Genomic DNA, 24,469 nt, shown 5'->3' with positions numbered 1-24,469 from the left:
TTTAGATGCCCAACATGAAATGTATAATAAAGGGTTAAAGGCCTTATTTAAACTAAAAAAATGTTTCTCAGGTCATAAACCAAAAATAAAAACTCTCATTCATGTTTTTGACCATACAGTTAAATCCGTCTTAATGTGTGGCAGTGAAATATGGGGTGACATTAACTTTCACAAACTAAACACTCAAGGGGATAACTATTTCAAAACACTATGTGGAGACCTGGCAGTAGAGAAGGCTCATTTAAGCTTTTGTAAATTTATACTTGGAGTAAGTAAAAAAGCAACAAATATTGCAGTTATGGGTGAACTTGGCAGATATCCTCTATTTTTGGAGGTTTTGTTAAATATGTTTAAATATTATATACGTTTAAAAAAATCTGATGACTTATTATTAAAAGAGGCTTTCGACCTCTCAAAATCTCTACATGATGAGCAGAAAAAGAGCTGGTATACATTGTACCAGTATTCAAACTTTATTTAAATATTTTAGCATCAATGAAAATTATGCACTTAATTTAAAGACGAAGTTAAAAAACTATTTATGCAAAAAGATGCAATCAAAATATGATTTAATATGGCAAACTGAGTTTAATAATGATTTCAGAGGCAATAAACTATATGGTAACAAGCTCAGAACTTATAGACTTTTTAAAAGCAGATTTTGCTTAGAAAATTACCTTTTGCAGGAAAATTTTAGATATAGACATTATTTAACAAAATTCCGTATCAGTGCTCACGATTTAGAGATTGAGAGGGGAAGGTACAAAAATCTGACAGTTTCAGAACGTATCTGTAAATTGTGCGGTACTGAGGTTGAGGATGAAATTCATTTTCTTCTTCAGTGCCACAAACTTTCAAATATTCGTTTCAACTTTTTAAATGAAATAAAACAACGGTTTAAAAATTTTAGTGGTTTAGATATTAAATCACAATTTATTTGGCTAATGTCCTCTGAAGATACTTTCATACTCCAGAAACTCGGAGAATTATTGGAAAATTTATCCTCATATAGGAAAGTTTCCTTAAATGATATATAGATATAAAAATGCACAGTCACCCCCTTATGTTATTAAACACTGTGCTTGTTGTATTCTTGTACTTGTCTTAATAATATTTTTTGGTTTTGTTATTTTTTGGGGTTTTTTTTATAACATTGTGTGTTAATCATATTGAATCACTTGTAATCAGTTGTATGTAATTAATGTTGATTGTTCTGCTCCTTGTGGGCGCTTTGATTAGCAATAAAATATATTTGAATTTGAATTTAAGTCATCATTATTGAGAACCAATGTATCATCTTAAGTATTGTTAAATGTTTGTATCAAATGTTGTTTCGATGGGTCTTTGCTGATGTTATTCATAAAGTGTAAATCATAACAATACAAAAACAGGTTCGCAATAAGTGGTGCACAGTTAGTTCCAATTGGAATTCCAATAACATAGTTCTTTTGTTTGTTGCTACTAAAAAGTGACCTAAAAGAGTTTGAAAATATGTTTTCGCATTCCGACTTTTAAAATGCCCAATTAATTAATGATGTGATGTTTTTCTTAACTAGAATACGAAGCCCGTGGTACATAGGGTAGAAAAATCAAAACTTTAAACAAATTCAAAATCACCAATATATGCATGTAATTTATCAAGTACTTCCAACGAGTTTTTGACACTCACAAAGTAATTCCACTATTTTCAAAGGCCTTCTTTGAACAATTTATTAACAGGTTTTTCATTGTACCAAGTGTACTAGTAAGTAAAATAGACAATTTGTTAGTGGATCAATTGCTTGCAGATGAAATAAATCTATATTTGTAAGGTGTGTTGTGTAACTTAGGAAGCCAGTACATAGTTGGGACTTTCATTGTAAGTTATTTAATATTATACATGTTATATTAATCAACCTTCATTGGGTGACATTGAAACCGTTGATTCTATTTAACTGCATTGATTTCTGCTTTGTAAGAGAGAAGAGAGAGTCTTACCCCTACTAGTACTGCTAATGGGGTGATTCTAATCAAATGGCAAAATACAACAATTCAACTATAGACAAAAAAAAATTGAATGAGAAAATTGAATGATTGAACAAGATCTAAGAGAAACGATAGGCTGTGAGTAATAAAAGGTTTGTATTGCATGATTGTTGTGCTATGTCAGCAATTTAACATATTAAATATGGTGTGACATGTGTGAGTTATAGATATATAGATCGATATTCATTGCAGGTACAGGTACATTTGTACAAGGATAGATAAAATTTATAAAGGTTGATGTTAATAATTTATAGTGGGAGTTTTTTTCTCATTTGCTTTACCCCGACAAATGAGACTGTAAAAATTGGGGCCCCCTTAGTTGCTTCCCTGGGCAACTGAGGGTTGATGTAACAGGTGATTGTTAATAAAATATGCTTAATATTAAAAAAAAACAAAACATATTAAATCATTTTATTGGAAAATCGACGTATAAAAATTGCACATTACAATACATAAAAAAACAAACAAACAAACAAACAAAAGAAATGAAAAGCAACCAAAGTAAAGTGCATTACATAAACGCAACACATATACAGTTGTCTCATTGACAATCATAACACATCTTCTTTTTAAATGAATTTACAACGAAAGCGTGTATGATTCCTAAAAATTAGCAGGAGCCATATACTCACGAGTCTACATTCAAACTTTTTGTATTTTTGAAAACTGAATTAAGAACCAAAATTCTCTCTTCTTAAAGGGTTTAGCCTTTTCAAAACATTGACATGGGTTCACCACAGAATGAAAATTAATGATGTTGGGGAGATTATCAACCAGAGATCTGAAACAATTAAAAGGCTTTTAATTAGTGTTGCAAGGTTAACCGTCGGAAGGACCGAATATCGAATACCAAAAACGCTAACCGGTAAATTTTTGATATAAATGTGTATTGAAATCATTAAATAATTTTGTTTTATTTAAATATATCGTCATGGTAATTAATTTGGCAGAACAATTGTTCAGTATATTGATTGCTTTTGTTAATCCAAGAAAATTAAAATTAATTAGAACTCAGACAACTTGTCTATCAGCTCGGGGCAAGATCTTAAGTAAACATAATTAGGATACATGTTTTTTTAAACATAAACTTTAAATCAGTTATCCGATTCAATGATACTATTCACTCCATTATTTTATTTTTGATCTAATATTGCATAGACATACATCTGAATTGCAACCTCCTACGTGCACGGTTTTGTCCTATATCTTAAATGAAATGACAACTAAGAATTTGTTATATGAAAATAAACGTGAATGTAATAAATGTAATATACTTGAAGGAACGAGTAACATGCTTAATCCTTTCAAATTGAAACACTCCACATTGTTTTTTTGAGGCATCAAGAGAAAATGAAAGAATCGTCGGTTTCAGACATTTTTAATTCGACGAGATCAAGATGGTTTTTCTTTTTTAATTTGAAGTTATTACAAACCCCATGGTAGATACGGTGAATTGGATTATTAAAGTCGAAATTCGCCAGAAATCCCAACAGGCAAGTCTAATAATGCGACAGGACAAACTTCAATTCATCGTATTATAATAACGTACATTTGTAGGGTACTATAAATAAGGCATTCAAAATTAATTTAAACTACCGGTTAACCGGTTAATCGGTCGAACGATTTTTTGAGTAACCGGTTAGGAAAACCTCTACTTTTCATGTCATAGACCTGATATGCCTGACCTACATATGTAATGTAATTCATCATAATTACAAATTATTTGTTATGAAAGTGTAAAAATGTATAATTCCTTCCACGACTTTCCCTCTGATAAATTGTAAATACTACATCATATTCATGGTACTCAATTGTGACTTATTTTGTTATTAAGTTACTCGTTGAATATTTTTATGTCCCGTTTATTGGAATTATGTTTTCTGGTCTTTGCGTTCGTTCGTTCATTCTTTCGTTCGTCAGTCCGTCTGTCCTGATTCAGGTTAAAGTTGTTGCGTGTTTTGGTAAAGGTAGTTTTTGGTGAAGATAAAGTTCTATCAACGTAAAACTTTGTACAAATGTTCCCTATAATATGATCTGTCTAATTTAAATGACAAAATTAGAGTCTTGACACCAATTTCATGACCACTGAACATAGAAAATGCTAGTGCGATAGGGGCATCCGTGTACTATGGACATATTCCTGTTTTATATGTGAATCATTGCTTTGCATGAATTAGCTAATCTATAAAATCATGTTAAGGGTTTAAACAAAAACTATAACAAACGCTACTTATATTGTGTATTTGTAGAGTACATATCTTCTAACCTGTTGGGATCTAAAGTACCAACTTCATTTAGTCTCCAAATGGATTACCAGGTTTGCACTATGAAAGAATTATCGAAACAACCAGGTATATCAAAAATAATATTTTAATTTATATATTTGGATTAAATATATCATCATATCCCTTCCTTGACATTTAAGTAAATATCAATCATATTTCAAAATATTTATTTTTTGCGGATATCAAAGTTATACATGTAAGTTAGAATTGGACTGACGGCTTATTGTAGACTTGGAGAAGTATATTTTATTTCAAGAGTTCAGGTAATTAATTTCAGGAGAGAGAAAATTTGCGTTGTAAAAAAGGAACTGTTAGCAACCTTTATCCTTCAATTGGGTGTCGTACTATACAGATACAACCCTACATATATTGCTATTCTGTATCTGTATACTATACAGATATCGCTTTAAAGCTCCGCCCACTGCCGGATTACTTTTTTGTATTGCTGTTGACGAGTGTTGTATGAACCTGCGTGACTTCAGGATGTGTACTGCAGTCACATTATAATGACGTATTGTTTGACCTTATGCGAATAAACGAAAAAACAATTACGTTCTGTGTGGTTTCAAACATTTCATAAAAGCAAAAATAATTAAACCAATTTTCTGATTACATACAAACATGAACAGCAGTCTTTTCTACGAGGAAAATCATCGATTTCAAAATTTAAATTAGTATGATTGTGTAACAAAATCAAACATGTCAATTTCAGCATGCATGGTAAGTAAATGTCAAAAGTTAAATTCAAAATCCTGAAGAGTAGGACAACTCGTACACTTCTGTTACAAATTGGACAATGTTTTGTTATTTGTTTTTACTGTTGAAATTGGTTGTCATGTAACATAAAGAATTATCCACCTTGAGCGATGTATTATTGTTGACAATTCGAGATTTATTTTTTTGCGAACCCGTCTCCAGCTGAATGTGTGATTTTGATATTACTACGCCGGACTCAATGGATTTGATATCGAAAATAAATGCAAAATATACAGAATTAATTGTAGGATAAAGACAATAACTGTTTAGTGTCTATGAATATCATCTGTATTTGTCCTCGGCCTGATAAAGGAGTAATAGCTCGCTAAAGCGCGCATTACACACGTTTCTTATCCTCGTACAAATACACTTAACAGTTATTGTCTATATAATTAAGCGAAACCATATATGCAAACAGTTTAGATGTCCATAATTGCAGGTCATCCCAAAAGAGAAGTTGTAACATGCAATGAATTTTATATCAAGTAGGTTAATCTAGGACTACATTACCTGAACCGTTTTTATATGTCTGTTTACAGGGCGTATTCGATAAACCGTTGCCTTTCCGTCTGTCCATCTGTCAGATGTTAACTTAAAAATTTGGTGAATTGTTCTATAAATTTTTGGTTTTAAGTGTCAGACTTTTTGGTATTTTCCAGTTTAAGAACAATAACTCAAAAACACTGTCACCAATTTGCAAGAAAATTTTAAGATTTGACATGAGCTCCAAATGATTTATATAAATTAAAGATTTTAAGGTCCAAGTTATGGGGTTTATTCACAAAAAAAGGAAATTTTCCTGTTTTCGGAGACAATAACTCAAAAATGTCTTTAGCAGTTTTCATGAAACTTTGGCGAAATGTTTTAATCTATTGATTATGCTCCCTTTGGATTTTTATAATTTTAGGTTTTTCGTTTTAGAGTTTTGTGATTTTCTATAAAAGGGTGAATTTTCCAGTTTTTAGACTATGCTTTGAACAGTTATCATGAAACTTTTGTGAATGGTTAATTTCTATTAAGATAACCTCCTTTTTGAAATTTCTGATATGACATTGAAAAGTTATTGATCTTTATTCTTTAAAAAAAAAGCGACAGGCGTATCATGCGTACAAGACGCAGCTGTTTATTAGCTATTGCTCTATCTAATCCGGCCGTTGGCCGCTATTGATAGCAGAAGCAAAATATGGGAACTTCCTATGCCTTAACTGCTCTGCACAAGCGTTTGTCTATATTTGTAAAGGACAACAAGTTTTGATTTTAAATAGTATTTAAATGAGAAAATCCCTTTTTACTAAACCCAAATAATAATATAAAGTAAAAGCCTTGCTAACTGATTTGACACTCCAATACATATAATACTTCCACATATATATTAATTTTCATATTTGTATGGTTATCACATTAAAGAAAAACTAGTTTGTTACACTACTATAAACCTGGAATTAAAACTATAATATAAACATATTTACAAATGGCCTTTTTATACCGACCTACTTTCTTGAAGAGACTCCCTTATAACCTTTGAGTTATTCACTAATATAGCTTAATCATGTAAATTCATATCAACAGAAATATATTTATTAACCTTTATAGTTAAACCTTTCACACAAGTAATTCAATCTAGAGATGGTTCACTGTTAAGCCTATCGTAAAGGAAAGTGCAATAGTTGTCCATTATGTTTCAAAAGATATGTACATGTAAATACACTTTTATCCCTCTATATACATATGCAATTGGTTTGATTAGGTTGTATTCTATTTATGAAACAGCAGAACGACGAGAGAATCGTGATATCAGTTTCATTGATGAGAAATTCGTTAAGACAACTGTAGTAAGACAAGATTTTAACATTGATTACATGATAGTTTTATTATGAAGAACTTGCACAAAATGCACTTATAAATCACTCGTGTTTAGCACATTTAGTCAAAACAAATATTTCATGATTTTTTAAACGTTATAGGCTTCAAAGAGGCAAACAAGTTCATTTGTGGAAAATGTTGTTGGCTAACTATTTCGTTGGACGATTTTTTAAAACATCTACAACAGTGTGAAATGCGACAAAAGGTGTGTATACCGAGAATATTATGATGTACCTGAACTAAAAATATCATATATATAAACATGTACAGTTGAAAAAAGAGTCAACCATTGTTTCTTCTCTTTTGTTAGGTTGTTGTCTCTTTGACACATTCCCCATTTCCATTCTCGATTTTATTACTACCCACTCACTTTCATATCATATAATTTCTTCTAGTGAGGATTGTTAACTCAATTAAAGGATATTTTTGGATAATTTTCTCGCTATTTACGAAACTTTCCTTTGCTCATCTACCTAACTAATAACTTCCATTACTGATTTGGTTAGCCTGTTAAATAGTTCAAGAACCATTTATTCGCCTAAACTTCCTGCCATTAAGACGAATATACAGAGCACTATTCATTCAGCCTGTTAGACAAAAAGCAACTGCTTAATTCATAGTATAAATAAGGGCTGATTAGTGGCTGGTCGCCCTACCCTACATATTCATAATAATCAGTATGTCCGTAACAAATTGTGTGCGCGCTCTATCTAGAGTACTGTTATGATTTCATATGTAATACTTGAAATGTAAATCAACCAACACCAGATGTTGTATCATAATGTTTGTACATTTTGCTAGGACAAATTCGATAGTATTTAATAGAACAAATGTAAGTGTGAAGCTGGATACATATATTTCTCATAAAGGAAATTTCCAAATGGAATAAAAACATTTTGATATATAAAGTTTTGAATTAAGACAAATATTGTACAAAGTTTGCATAAATGTCCTCGAAAACAATTGAGAAAAGAGTGACATAAAAAAATAAAGATAGGTCACAGGGGACTTGTAATCTTTATTCTCATAAGGTTATAGAAGATGAGTTTCATTTTTTATTAAGCTGTCCATTATAAAATAACTGTCAGGAATTGACTGAGACTGCAAATAAAAACTTTTATGGTAAATGAACAATGAAGATAAATATATGCTTAAAAAGTTAAGTTAATTTATTATCCAGAGTTTTGAATTAAGATCCACAAACTCTGTAAATGGCTAAATCTATATTAGTTCATATATGTTGTGTACAAGTTATCACTAACATTTACTGATGATGTGTACAATAACAATCCTGGCATATATGATGAGTTTATTTTCAAAGCTTTACTGATGCCAGTGTTATGATAAGATTCACATACGGATGAATACGGTATATATGACTACTTTTTTATTTTATTTTTCTTATGTATAGATTAGACCATTAGTTTTCCCGTTTGAATGGTTTAACACTCGTAATTTTGGGACCCTTTATAGCTTGATGTTTGGTGTGAGCCAAGACTCCCTGTTGAAGACTGTACTTTGACCTAAAATGGTTTATTTTTATAAATTGTGACTTGGATTGCGATTTGTCTTATTGGCACTCATACCACGTCTTTTTACATCTAAATACTTTTTGGACAGACAGGTGGTTAAATTATGTACCCATCTGATCCAACCATTTTATCACTTAGTGTAAAAGTTTGGAAACGATGTAATAGTAATACACCAACTTGCTTTAAAGCTGCAAGTTGTGAAAAAAGAAAAATCACAAAAATACTTATCTCCGAGGAAAGTTCAATACGAAAAGTCTTCAATTAAATGGCAAAATTTAAAGATGCAAAGATGAAATTGACCCATAATAATAACCTTATAATTAAATATGGCGTCAGAGGAGGGGAACATACCACATACAAACTTAATAGGAGTACATATAATTTGTTATTCCTAAATCATTGTGAATTCATTTACATTTTTAGTGGTTTCTTCATTTGTTTTTATCGTACTTTTTTTGTTGTAGGAAAACATACAAGTCAAAAATGACTACAAGAACTATGTGGGTAAGTCATTTTGGATTGTAACCAGTTACATGACAGAAAATGTTTTTAGATGTTTTATTTTATACGTCTAGCTGATAAACAACTAGTCAACTTATGTTCTTTTTTTTTTTGTAGTGGCAAGACTTATTGTACCTACAAAAGACCAGGATCTTTCATCCAAAATTGAAAATGAGTGGCAACAGGGAAACGTCAATCCACAGCAAAGTTCAATAGAAGTTAACTATATTACAACTGGTAGCGTTGTGATCTGGGTCAAAGTGGATTTACCTTTGTTCCTTGATATACAGAAATTTTACCCTGCACTAGATAATTTGGTTAATGATATATTCAAGAAATATAAGAAATATGCAGTCAACTTGTCGTTATATTGTGTTCAGATTTATGATATCGCAACAGGTATTAGAACTTATACAAATAAGAAAACAGTAAAACTTGAATATTAAAAACAAATGGGGATTTCTCTCAAACATTTATTCTATCATACATTCTTTTGATGTGTTTGAACGTTTTACTTTACCATTTGATAAGGGACTTACCGTTTTTAATTTTCATTTGAGTCCAGTAATTTTGTTATTTTTACTTTTTTCATTTACTTTTAAAAAAATCATATGACTTCTAAACAAAAACTTTTTAAAATGTCTTTCTTATGCAGGTTATGTGGACAATATAGCTGACGAATTTCACTGTGGTGATTGTGAGCTAAAGTGTAATACTCTTGATAATTTTATATCACACAAGAAGACTAGATGTTTTCAGCATATATTGCCGGAGGTAAAATATAGAGTTTTTATATATTTGTGTTGGTCTCCCTTTTTTTATAAAAAAAGTAATTCTCATGTGATATTTTTTTTTCACAAATTTTGTTTTTAATCTATGAAATAACATTTTATAATAAATTAAACAAAAATGAAGATGGTCATTTACCATTCCAGAGTATTCAATGCATGCACAAGGGCAACCAAGTATAAGGTCACTACCATCAAACATAAACCGCCATGAACATATTCTACCAACTGGCAGTCTTGTGTGTACTGACCATCAAATATATAATAGGGTTGCCAAAGTTATGAATAGTTGTGATCCTTATGTCCAATTAAAAAAACTCCCCCTGATGGAACCGTTGAATATTCATATAAACTACTATTATCATTTAGCAGTTCAACCAATAAACCATACCCGAAAAGCTGATTTCCCAAACCAAATTTTACTGACCATGAATTTACTCCCTAAAGAAATTATAGCTTAGGATTTTTTCTTCTATTTTCACATCTATTATAGATATACCAGAACTACAATAATCTTCATTAGTACCAAACAGTCATATGACCAAAAATGACCAAAAATGTAGACATGATAAAATCCATGCGATGTGATTTAATTGTTAATGAGACATGTATCCACCAGAAACCTAATGACAAATTTTTTATCATATAGATAACCCTATGGCAATCAACAATGAAAAACAAAAACCAAAAACAGCTGTAAGGACATAATGTATGACATTTCAACAAAGCCTATCCGAATCATTTTGCAAAGAATCCTCCTCAAAACGATTAATTTCAGATGAAGAACATCAACAAAAGGGCTATGTGTTTGTGGGTTATTTTGCTGTGCATGTACTGATGTTAAATAATTGTACATATCGTACATATCCTTTGTTTTTTCTATTGAAAGAAATTGTGTGAACTACGGGTAATATTAATTGAATGACCCTTATTGCGTGTGAATTTTCATTTACAAATTATATTTATATTTTGTAATTAACATAGCCGCCATAACCAACAAAAAAGAATGTAAACGCAAATACTTTTTCAATACTTAGGAAGGAGGAATTAAACAACTACACATTATATTAAAAATATATATTATCCTGTATTTAACAGGCCATTGAAAGATTAGGTGGTCTGCAATTGAAGCTGGAGTGTGATCATATGAAAACCAAACCTTTAGATCCAAACAATCAAAACATGAGTCTTGACATCGTGTATCAGCTGTCACATATTAAAAAGAAAACAGTTGGTGAGTTACTTCACGAAAAACCTGACGTTTTGAGAAAAAAAATAGAAGAAAAAGAAATATCTCACAATGATACAGTACTTTTGCATGATAGAGGTAAACAGATTGTTTTTCAGTGACTTAGGGTACTCCTAATCCTTCAGATTATTGAAAAGGCAGATTTAAGCTTTTTCCCGGAAGGTGATAAACCATTTACTTGTTGTTGACATGAAAGTTAAAAAAAAAAACCTGGCTAGAGGTTAACATCAGATGTTAATTAAACAGTTTTAAGATGCAAATTTATGTTAGGGGCAGAACTTGAAGGTGAGGTTGATATCTTGAATATAAATAATACGAGTTTCTTTGGTTTGTACAATGTAACCTCTGTCATATAAAAAAGAAAATGTCAGGTTGAAAGTTTTGAAAATTTCAGATTAATGATACCTTCCATTAAGTAACCTCAGGGGACTCAAGTTGGTATTGGGGTATGTTTGGTATTTTCATTTGGAGGTCAAGTTAATACATTGGAATGTTGGATATCGGTACAGGGAAGTTAAGTTTATACTTAAGATTTTTATAGGTCAACGCTGTCATATAAGGTTGAAAGCATGGAATGATAGATGTTACACTTGGAAATCCTGTCGGATATCATGGAATGTCTTCATACAACACTTCAAAATAAGATTTAATCTTATGATATCGAAATGTAATTGCTTTTTTGATGGAACGTCATAATTTGGGCCCAGTCTCAAAGAACATACAAGAAAGTTATACATATTACTGTCATTGTCTAGTAACCCTTGTCCTATTGTAAAACCTATTGACTAACCAGTATAAAAACAATACCAATACAATTTGTCCATTTAAATTGAACAATAGGGATTATGAGAGCTGATCAAAAGTTGCTCAGTCATCCATTGAATAATTATTTACAAAGTTGACTTGTATCAGCAACTAAATTTATCTTTAAATAATTTGTATTGGGCATATAGTTATTTTTTATTTATTCATACCTTCATTAATTCATTTTTTTTCATTTTTTTTCAAAGGGTGGGGGTCTGGGTGGCCGAGTGGTATAAATAGTTCTACTAGCCAGTCAACACTGTGGTTATGAGTTGGAATCGCGCCACTGAAGGTGCACTTGACTCCAATCTTATTTGTCTAGGATAATCAGTTTTCATACCGCAGGATGGTGGTTTTCTCTGTGTACTCTTGACTTCCTTCACAAATAAAAACTGACCGTCACAAAACAGCACAAAAGTAGCGCTTTAAAATGACGTTGAGACACCAACAATCAATCAATAAAACTAGTCATACAAAAAATAGCCTAGTAATTCACTTCAAGTATACAGAAATAAATTTAAAAAGAACAAATTATCTGCCTAATTTTATAACAAATGTTTAGGTCTATATACAGTCCCAATAGTAATATAGGTGTCTCAACGGCACAATATGGAATGCTCCAATGGTTACAAAAAATGTGAATAAATATACTAGTGACAATGACTGTTAATTCTGTCAGCTATGAAAACAATCACTGAGACGATTTCTGACTCAGAAAAGGCACTTGTCAGACCTTCTCATAATATTAGGATCATGTCCTGATGATTAACTATGCTCTTTAATATGCAATGTCTAAAAGGGTCATTTTTGTATTTTTCATGTATTTGTCAATAGCTATAAAGAATATATTATATGTTTGTTCGCCTTCCATTAAATGTTTATTTACAACAAATTCTTTATACATAATCATGTATAGCACATCTTGTATACTTTTTTATTTGTAATGGGAGATAATTCTAACAAATTGCATAATTAAAAATGGGTGGGTATCATTTTCTGTTGTTGGCATATTATAAATATTTATTGAAATGATACAAAGGAATACCTTTGATATCTTTTCCATTGCTTATCAATGTATCTCCCATATGTTATCCATACTTTTGGAAGAAAAAAATGATTCTAAATTTTGCTTTGAGAAGAACGTAGCTTTATCAATACCTTATTTTTTTAACCAATCATAGATAAATCATTGCTGGTAATCCCACTTTCATAATAAAGAACGAAGCACTGAAATTTCCATTATTAACTAATTCATTTGTATTTTTTTTTATGTATCTAAAATAAATATTGAACAGTTATGCCAATTGAAGTGGATCATACATATAAACTAAAATAGGCATCATTTTTATTCCATTATAGGAATTGTAATATTAAATGAAAATATATCTTATTAGAAAACACCAAAATACAAAAATTAATTCATCTTGTAGAATTATTCTTATTAGGCGGGCTATTTAAAAAAAAATCCATTTAACAAATAGGCATTGAAATTTCCCTCTTGAGTGTTTAGAGACGCAAACAGAAATGGCTAACAATAGAAGGTGTTGCAACTAGGCAAGATTTTTTTGTATATTTTAATGGGGTCAAATGTATATAAAAATGTGAATAGAAAGTAAGTTTATTCGCAATTCGCAAAATATTTTTAACTTGACTTATTTCTAGCCAAAACATAAATTAATTTACTATAGAATCTGTATTAGAAAAACCAAATTGTGTATTAATTGTAAAATGTCTCCTACCTAAAAATAATAGTCCATTCAGGACATTGATCTATCAGTCATTTGAATTAGCTCTGTCAAGGAATGCTTAAATAGTTGGGTAAAATACAACCAGGTGAAACTGCAGGTAGTTAAATGACCACCTGAGTACTCAAAACCCTCCTTCCTTGATGGGTGCATTTTACATAGACAAATAAAATCGTATAATATAATCAAAATGAGGATGTTAATTTGATGTATGTCTTTTTGTGTTCTTCGTTACATTTGTTGTTTTTTTTTATAGTGATAAAGATGATAACACAATGTTGACTGCTGTACCCCTATTTTTGACATTTTTACCTATTGTGTCTGTTTGTTTTGTTCACGCATCGGTGACAATTTAATGGAATTTGATGCGACTGTCATACTAGTGAGAGGTTTAGCTAGCTATAAAACCAGGTACAATCCACCATTTTCTACATTTGAAAATGCCTGTACCAAGTCAGGAATATGACACTTCTTGTCCATTCGTTTTTGATGCGTTTTGTTATTTGATTTTGCCATATGATTATGGACTTTCCGAATTGATTTTCCTCTGAGTTCAGTATTTTTGTGATTTTACTTTTGATAAGCTCTCATAAGTGTTCAATTTAAATGAACAAATTGTATTGACAATTCTTATACTGGTAAAGCAATAGGTATTACAATAGCACAAAGGATAAGGACAGAAAAACGAATAAGTTCCTGCGCATTGGTTTTAGTTTTGCAATATATAGAATATTTGGGTTATTTTGATATCAAATTATTGCTAAATAACTGGTTATCAGTGTAGAATACTTTTTTACTTCCAATTTGATAATAAAAAAAAAGTGTATGAAATTAAATAAGAAGGGTACTTTTTGTTTGTTTTAGTTCTTTCAAAAGTCTGGGAACTAAGATATTTCTTGGATACAGATAGCTTGTCTTAAGGAGGGATAAATCCTACTTTGTAAACAATCACTCTGATTCAAATTTTTTTTTTCAGAAACTGATATTATCAAGATGCTTGATTTCTTGATTAACAACATATTTGTTACGTTTAGAGGACGTGTTTTAAAACAGACTGTCGGAAGTCCAATTGGAACCAATTGGGTTCCTCTTCTTGCCGACGTGTTTCTTTATTATTATAAGGCTGACTTCATGCAAAAACTTCCAAGGAAGAAAGACAAGAAGTTAGCAATATCCTTTAACGTTACTTTCCGCTATATAGATGATGTTCTCTCACTAAATAATTCAAAATGTTGTGACTATGTTCAACGAATTTATTCTATCGAAATAGCGATAAAGGATAGTACTACTACTCTTACAGTTATGTCTGCCTCATATCTTGACTTACATCTAAAAAATTGACAATGAGGGTCGGTTGAAAAAAAAGCTTTACGACAAAAGAGATGATTTCAGCTACCGTATTGTGAACTTTCCATTTCTATGTAGCAACATTCCAGCAGCGCCTGCATACATAGTATATATCTCCCAATTAATACAATAATCCCGGGTTATATTTCCTATCATGATTTTCTGAATAGAGGGTTGCTTCTCACAAGGAAGCTATTAAACCAAGAGTTCTAAATAGTGAAGTTGGAATCATCCCTCCGTAGATTTTACGGACGCCATCACAAGTTGGTTGACAGTTACGGAATAATCGTTTCACAGATGATATCGGATATGCTCCTTATGTCGTAACTTTAATCCCATTTCCTTTTCAGGAATACTCTTATGCGGTATGGATTTTGCTCATTGTTGAAGGCCGTACGGGGAGCTATAGTTGTTAATGTCTGTGTCATTTTGGTCTCTTGTGGACTGTTGTCTCATTGGCAATCATATCACATCTTCTTTTTTATACCTACCGAATTAGACTATTTACCGGATTTGTTGCTAAGACTTAAGTTTTCTATGTTGTGTCTTTTGTACTTTTTTTTGTACTTTTGTCTTTTTTAAGCCATGGTGTTGTCAGGTTTTTTTTTCGATCTATGAGTTTTACTGTCTCTTTGGTATCTTTCGCCCCCTCCTCTATCTCTTATGTGCATTTAAAGGTATGTCGTTTTTTTTTCCAGAACACGACACTGTAAGTTGTTGCGTGGACGTGCGATGAATATCACTTTATTTGAACTAAGGACAAAAGATCTGGAATTTTACTTTACATAGAAAGTAATGGGAAGATGAATAAGTCGTGTACTTCCTTTTAAAACTCACAAAATAACAAAAAGAAATATCTGTGTTATCAGATTATTCTTGTAATCGCTTCTACCTTTCATATTTTATCTTAAAAATCATTCGGGTATTTTGTTTTTTTTATCAAACAAAATTATGGGTTTTTGTGTATAATCTTTGGCAATTTATACAATATTTTTTTTTTAATTTCCATTGACATGAGTTCCCTTTTGATTTTTATAAATTTATGCGTTTCGTAGGGGTTTGATCATTACAAAAGTGGGTTTTTCCAGTTTTCGGACAATAACTCAAAAAGCATTTTTTATGAAAATTTGGTAAATTGTTTATAACTATTTTTGTAAGCTCCATTTTGCTTTTCGATTTTATGTCTCAATATCATGAGATTTTTTTTTGTCTATAGTCTCACAATAGATTTACTAAGTAATGCACAGTGTATTGCATAACAGCAGGAAAACTTTGATTGAATATAAATTCAATTCAAATAACCAATTTCAAGTTCATTGACTACATTTATTTTTCAGTTCCAAATAATTAATGAACAAAACAAGTTTTTTTTGTTCAGTTTGTAACGAGTAATGAAATTTCTGGAGCAAGGAAAGAAAACTCGGAAACCAGAATATTATGCCTTTTGTTTATATTGTGAACAAGACTTCCATTTAGTGCAGTTGTCGATGTTACTAGTTTGCTCGTCAATCGTTATTCTGATAAATAAAGAAAATCACTTATGTTGCTGAGTGCCAAACATAAGGATGACTGGAGAATAGTAATATGGTCACTTTAGGTCTTCTTCCGATAGGCAGTTAGACACGGTAATTTTCTGTCTTCTTCTGATAGGCAATAAAACCCTTATTGAAGTGGGGCGTCTGTTTGGCTATGCTGGATGACAAGTAAGCCGCAACGTCTGGTCGGAATGTGGACGTTAAATGAGAATCCTCTTTTAGAAAGAGTGCCATGCTCTATGCTAGCTAAGAACTCTTGTAATTAATAACTCTTTAAGCGGTCCTCAGTTGCCTGTTGCAATGCTAAATCTCATATTTAATATACCCTCATTTTCCAATGGCAGTTTTAAAATTCCTGACCCTCATCCCGGACATACTTTTGTATTTATTGTCTGTTTGTTCTCGTCCTGGACAAACATGAAATATTTTATGCAACCATAGGTCTCATAATGAGTGAGAATCGAATATGATTAACACTCTTTTTTTGTTAAATAAAATATTTCGCGAATTTTTTAGCTAGTTTTTTCACATACAAAATGATGTCCTTTTCCGGCATCAAACTTTAACATCAGATATTTTAAAACTTTTAGTACACATCAGAATGCAATAAAATGTGACAAAAAGAAGATTTCTAATTGAAAATTGTAAGTGTTTTTTCTTTTTATTTTGAAAGAAATCACATAATTTCGTCTGTTGCTATGGACAAAATGTACATCGTCTTAACCTTTGAAACTTATCAATAACCTTACGAATAGCCAAAGTCTCATTATGCTGTAAAAGTCATTCGAATTAACGCAAGTTATCGTATCACTATGTTGTATTAAACTCGCTGCATTGTGATATGAGATATATCTATGCATGCAAGAAATATAACAGGCCATAATCATCAGATAATTAAATTATATCACTGTGCAAATAGTTGTCCATTTGATGATTAAAAATTTTGAGGAAGTAAATTATTGAAAGAAGAAAATTACTGAAAAAAGACACAAATTGCGGAAACCGTAATACCTTTTTACTAGTGTTGTCAACTCGTACAGTTTTGCCTTTCCGGTTACTCGGATAATCATTCGACCGATTAACCGGTTAACCGGTAGTTTAAGTTGATGTTTGAAGGCCTTATCTATAGTACCCTACAAATGTAATTTTTAGCTATCAGCCATTAAATTCTCAGACGGACCGAACTACTCATTTTTTGGTTGCTGTCACAAAATTGTTAATTTTAATGAAATTTTGCAGTTATTAAGCGGATTTTTTAGGTAAAAATCGGTTATTGGTTTGGGGATGTAGGGCGGGCGGGCGGGCGGCTACCACACAGTGTCTGCTCAGTAACATGAAAACGCTTTGAGGATTTTTTTTTCAAATTTAGATATGTTGTTTCCTGTGACTAACACTAGTAGCACGATTTCAGTCTGAAACGGTCATTTTGGTCTGATCACATCTTGATTGACTGGATTTACCGCTAAAAAAAATCGTCAAGATATTTAAGATCGTTAAGTCGCCGTTCAGATCGATAGCCTCATCAGGTAAATCAGTTCGTTAAGGCATGTCAAGACGGAAAAGACTGAATCGTCTAGCGGGTTGTTTAGACCCGTTAAGACCCTGTCAGACCAAAACAGACCATGGATACAAAAGAACGTTAAGAGGCTGTCAGACCGTGTTCAGTTGTGTTCCGATTTTATTAGTTTGGACACAAAACGGGTAAAACTTTCCCAGTGTTTATCAGGGGTTGCTCCCCTTTTAAGAATGAAATTAAAATTAAAAAGAAGACGGTACATGTTAACTGAAAGTCTACCATGTCCACTTAATTAACTAAAGAAAATAATCAATTCTAATTTATACCTCTTCCTATTTAATTATTTAACATTTTCTATATTAAAAAAAAGTGGTTCAAAGTCATACTGCTGCGCAAAGCGCGGCGAATTGAGTTTAAAATCAACCGATTGCCGAAATAATATTTCTTCATTGAATATAAACATCAAAAACTTTATATTTTAAAATGGTTTTCAAGTGATTGTATATAAATATTTATGCAATTATAGACTAGTGCCGTGGTGAAAAATTTGTCAACTTGACGTTAAGGATAATTTTCATACCCTGAAAAATTACGGATGTCGGGATTATCACTTGAAAACGTAACCTAAATATGTTTAATTAAATTGTTGATGTTACTTTTTTTTAATATTGTAAATAATATGCATTATCATTTAACTTTTCATGTTTTCTATATAAATTTCATTTAAGTTATTGTAAACTTGAGACAAGGAAAAACTATAACAGTACTATGTATGTCTTTTGTCGTTTTCTATTTTTTGTCATAGCATTGTCCGTTCATTTTTGCCAGACTTGTGCGTTTAATTTCCATATTTGTTTTTATTGTGTCTATAATCCAAAGGCCATTTATAACTTTCTTACATACCAGATTTAGAAGCAAAAGTCTGTCAATTATTGAAAATAGGACGTTCCGGAAAACACAAGTCGCTATATTAAATGCTTGTAAATCTCTGTTACATGTGGTGCGCTTCTATTTAAATACCTTTCTGTTAAATAAGAAAGTGTAAAAACAGTTATTGAAATCCGGTTGGAAAAAAAAGGGAAAACGAATAGTGACTATGTAACTTATTTTTCAAATATCGAATACACAAATAAATCTCTAACCATCCACGCTTGCAATTTGTTTTTACTGACAGGTGTCTGCTGGCATTCGATTGGATATCAGTTTTATGTAGGCGTAACAATTCATCCCATTTATCCAATCAGCTGTCTTGTGTGCGATCTGATACGGTTCACATAGTCTAGTTTTTTTATAATGATAGCGATAAAAATAATTCGTACAGAATATACATACACTATTTATATAAAACAAAAATATCCTGTCCAAAAATGACTTACGAGACACCATATTAACCAAATAACTATTTAAAAACTAAGACAGCATACATATAAAATATTATCATTCATAACAATTACTATTTAAAAGGGAAATATTATACTATTAGTATCATGGTCCCAGCATTTTAACAAATTTATCAAAAAAGGACGTTGTTGCAATGGTGTGACAGGGACTTTACGGTGCGTCTGAAAATAACCTAGACCGCCTCGTTGCACTATAAGCTCTCGAAACTTCACTAAGACCATGATGGAACACTAAAGCGAACTTTCTATACTAATGAAATGTCCATGTGTGGAAAAGAGATCATTTAGACTTATTCACTAGCTGTGATATACAGTAAAAGATTTAGCAAGGATAGCAAGGATACAAAAATTACGATATTAATAACGCTAAAAATTAAAAGGAAAGTGTACGCTATGTCGCCCAGAATCCAACACTGACCTAGCAAATTACGACATAATTAAACAATTAGCAACTTTGTAAAAAAATATATAGAAAAAATGTCTTTTCTTTTCCTTAAACTGGAAATATTATGATAATCAGATAAAGGTAATTTCTGTCAGAAAACGTATGTTACGAAATAATTGAAATCGGATTTAGATTAGATTTGTGACCGTTGGAATTTAAATAATCTATCTCTTTATAATTACCTTTTTTAATCAAATGGAACACATACTATAGGAGATGTGGGATATATTTCAATTTGACAGCAACCAAACGACAAAAAATCATAAATGAATCAAGAGCGCATGTTAAGTCTTCAACAAGAAACAGGTGTCTACACAAACAGTTAAGGTCTGAATCTTCGTAAGTTTGTATAAAATTTGTAAATAAAATAAATAAAAAACAATTATATGAATGAGTCTTAACAACTAAATATTCATTATTTACACAAGTTCGAATGATCTAAATAATCTACAATTTTTTTATCGTTAGAGACACGCTTGTAAAGCTCATTTTCTGTTCTCTTAAAAAATATGACTTCTCTTTTTTCATTTATTATCTACAAAAATTGCTCAACCTTTAATTCTGACAGCGTGAAAGACCAAAACCAAGGTAACACACTATTATAAGTCATGGTATTCGAAAGCAGGAGATTAGTACTCTATCAGACAAAACTGCAATCACGTTTACCAAATACTTAACCAACGCACCACAAACTAATGCCTGCAACAAGTTAACGTATAATTGTGATATGAAGAGATGGCAGATAACCACAACCAACTTGGAACCACCACCAGACAGAAGGACAAGTAAGCATTTAGAGGGCTGGCACTCATGTGGAATTTACTGACCCCATATATACCGTATTAGGTGACTAGCACACTATGTAACTAATAATATTCAGTATGGTGATGCAGCGTCTATCCTCTAACTTGGAAACTAAATTAACATTGAACATTCATATGTGTATATCAGTGCCTTGTATTTATATGATATTTGTCTTAATTTATTCATTAAAATATGAATCTCTAATAAGACTTTATTTACAAAATATAACACATGAGTAAACAAAAAAACACTTTCAGAAAAAAAAGAGTAACTATAAAAAGTGCGACCCCAAAAAATATCTTTCCTTTAAAAAGTATTTCATGGTAGAATTTGATATCAAAATGGGTCAAAATAACAAATATCAAATAATTGCAATACTAACAAAACTTAACTTAATAACATTGTTTACAGAAGCTTCCATTTCGCCTAAGTTAATTCTTGTGTACCTGAAAATTTGTACTACGACAAACTGGGATTAATTATATATATATTTTGACAGCTAAGGCGAAATGAAAATAAGCCGTTCACACAGTGTTTTCACAAACCGGTAATTTCTTCGCCCAGGGATATGAATTTGACATTAAAAGTCCCTCAATAGCTTTACAATACCCGGCCGTGTCATTTCCGTATATTGTAGATGGAACGTGTAATATACACAATGAATTTCATACACCAGACATACCAATACAAGTGAATTTTACCTTTTTGGAGGACTCCGAAGAGGTGGTGCATTGCATGTGCGCTAAGTTTGAAAAAAATCCAATTATTTGGGGTACGTCTGAATACCGCTAATGACCTCCTGAGTGCAATCAGGACATACAATGTGCACTCAGGATCCTTCATATTCATCGTATTTGCACACAGAATGGATGCATATATTCGTTACACAGCGTCTTATCTAAGAGTTAAATTTTGGTAGAATTTGAAATCGAACTTAGATTTGTTAATTCTTATGAAAAAATGACACCAATTACTGAGCCGTTTATTATCCAACCAAGCAGGAAAGTCCCCGAATCGACAAAGTTGATCGGATTATCTTATTTTTGTTAATGAATTGTGTTGTTAGTACTGGTCCGGGAACACAATTTTCGTTGTCAATTTTCGTTCACAAATATAGTTCCCTTTAATTTCAATATATTTTTTCTTAAATATTTTTTTTCCTTTTCTTTGAATTATCCTCCATTTTATAATGTGAATGTAAGGTCATCTAACAGAATTTCTGTAAAATTTCTTTTTGATATTTTGGGCAGAAATGAGTGATTTGGTTAGGTAAACATAGGTGGGATTTCCCCTTTTCGGAAGCTCCTGGCTTAATCCATACTGGTGTCCTTGTGTTTAGAATTAGAATTTAGAATATTTAGAATTTAACCTTAATAAGACAGATCAGTATCTAAAAAAGAACGTTACGTCTAAACACCGCTCAGGACCTCCTGAGTGCACTCAGGACATAACAAGTGTACTCAGGACATGAAATATATGTTGTAGTGTGTGGTGAAGTTATGCATTCTATAGATAATTTAATTCTTCATCTTATAGTTTTTGTTTCGGTAAAATCAATTTAATATTTAAGAAGTTATTTGAGTTTTCATCGGCACGCGCCGTTTTTATGAAATATGTCAGGCATGACCGATGATTATATTGAATACCAATTATCATGTTGATTAGGTCGTTTGATCTTTAATAATTAGAAGTGATTAGTGATGGGTCTAACCTCATACATGTAAGCTTGGCAAACAAACAAAACCAAGTTGTCTTTTGAAAAATATAGAACAAAGAAGATATATTGTTTTGGAAAAGAATGTTAAATAAACCTTTCGTTTTGTTTGTAATAATTGAAGCCAGTTGAGAAATATGAGAAATCTACATATAGTTGGGAAATTTTCATTCAATTTATCTCATTTGAAAACGTTCAAAAATATAGATAAAATTTATTGCAAAATGTGGCGTCCTTGGGGATCAAAACCCCGTTTCAACTACGAGGAGTGTTTCCAGAGATTGAGCAAGGTATATTAACTTAATAGATAAAAGTATATCGTAAATATTTTCTTTGTATAGATTTTCGAATTTTATATAATTTTTTTTTTCAATGCTGAAAAGTTTTAGTTATATTCTTAATTCAAAAATCAATACGAATAATTCTTTCGTATTTTCATATCTCTAGATATACTACAATAGACTTAAATTGCATTGTTCCATAGTGAAAAAAAAGAATATATTATTTACTTTTAGGCTAACGGTTAATCACAAAAAGTGGCGTTGATTTTATCAAATTTCGTTCAATATACGGGAAAGTTTTAGTTTCATTCTTTAATAGTTCAAAAATGAAGATGAATAATTCTTTCGTATTTTCATATCTCTAGATATACTACAATAGATTTTAATTGCACTGTTCCATAGTAAAAACGAATATGTGATACACCTTTTTATATATAATTTATTTCCAAGCTAACAGTTACAATTACGGATAGTAGCGTTGATTCTTTTTTAAATTGGTATCATTGCGTTTTTCAATACTTTAATATTTATAGATATATATATATGTATGTGTGTGTGTGTGTGTTTATGGACAAACAACAATTGCGAGTCCATGAATCATGTATTTAAGAAAGCCGTTGAGTGGAAACCACAGCCAATTTCAGACCTTGCAACCAAACTGATGGACATTGTACGTGTACAACTAATCGATTTGAAGCGTTCCCTGTATGGAATGGGAAATTATGAACTTTTCGGTCCGTACATAAGGCATGTCGTATCGTACCAATGTTGGTTTTCGAAAACACAAGAACAGCAAGAAAGACTATTTCGGAGACTGTTGATCGACACAAAATCCATCCAAACCACAACTAAGTCTTCGTGCTCAGATTTTGAAGTACCAAAACCCCGGAAGCTTGCTCGTAAGCCTAACCAAAGGAAAAGACCAAGGACAGAACGTACACAGCCAAGATATTAGACTTCTTAAATTGTAAACATTGTCATTGTAAATATTGTACATACATGTAATTGTCTTCTCTTTAACTATGTGTATTGTTTATTGAGAATAAAATTTCATATTTAGTAAATATTGTTTTTGTTTATTAAGTTGATATGGAGAGAGAGAAATAAATAACAAAGAAAAACAAAAATAGAACTTGTTACAGATTTTTGTTTTCTTTATTCATAAACTGACGAACCCAAAAAAAAATTTAGCCGTCAAAATGAAAAATAGACTGAAAAAGAACATCGAATGGGTTATCTTATTTTTTTCTCCATAACCATACAATTCACTATTTTTACAGTGCATAATTTAAATTTAACTACATTAAACAATCTCAAATATTTTAAACGCAACATTGTACAAACAACACAATTCATAAACATCAATAAAGATAATCCAATTAATTTTGTTGATTGGATAATTCACGGCTCAGTAGTTGTGTAATCAGTCCCACGTGCCCTCATTATTTAAAAAAAAATAACATATCTATCTAAGTTCGATTACATATAGTGTCAGCTGAGGGTGAAACAAACCTTTTTTTTTCTCAGGGTCAAAAACAAATATTTTTTTCTCCAAAAACTGGAAACAAACTTTTTTTTCCAAAAACAAACATAGCCCACCCCTTCCACCTCCAGAAAATCAAATGGTTGCTGCCTAAAGCTACCTTTTAATCTATCTTTGAATTCAATAAAAAACAAGTTCACAATTTTTAAAAACCCTAATGTAACCGTATTTTAAAGCGTTGTCATCCGTATCAATAAATTGTTTATCAAAATTGAAGTGCATGAGTATTATTAACGTCTGGGATGAGTGTGAGAATTCTCTGTTGATGGGAATAAACAAAATTTAGCTGAATTTGTATTATTCAAATTAATGAAAAGGCAAGCTAGTGTGTGTTTA

The sequence above is a fragment of the Mytilus edulis genome, chromosome 14, assembly GCF_963676685.1.
Source record: "Mytilus edulis chromosome 14, xbMytEdul2.2, whole genome shotgun sequence".
Classification (NCBI taxonomy): Eukaryota; Metazoa; Mollusca; class Bivalvia; order Mytilida; family Mytilidae; genus Mytilus; species Mytilus edulis.
The sequence above is the reverse complement of the archived record's forward strand: the minus strand, read 5'-3'. Positions refer to the sequence as shown.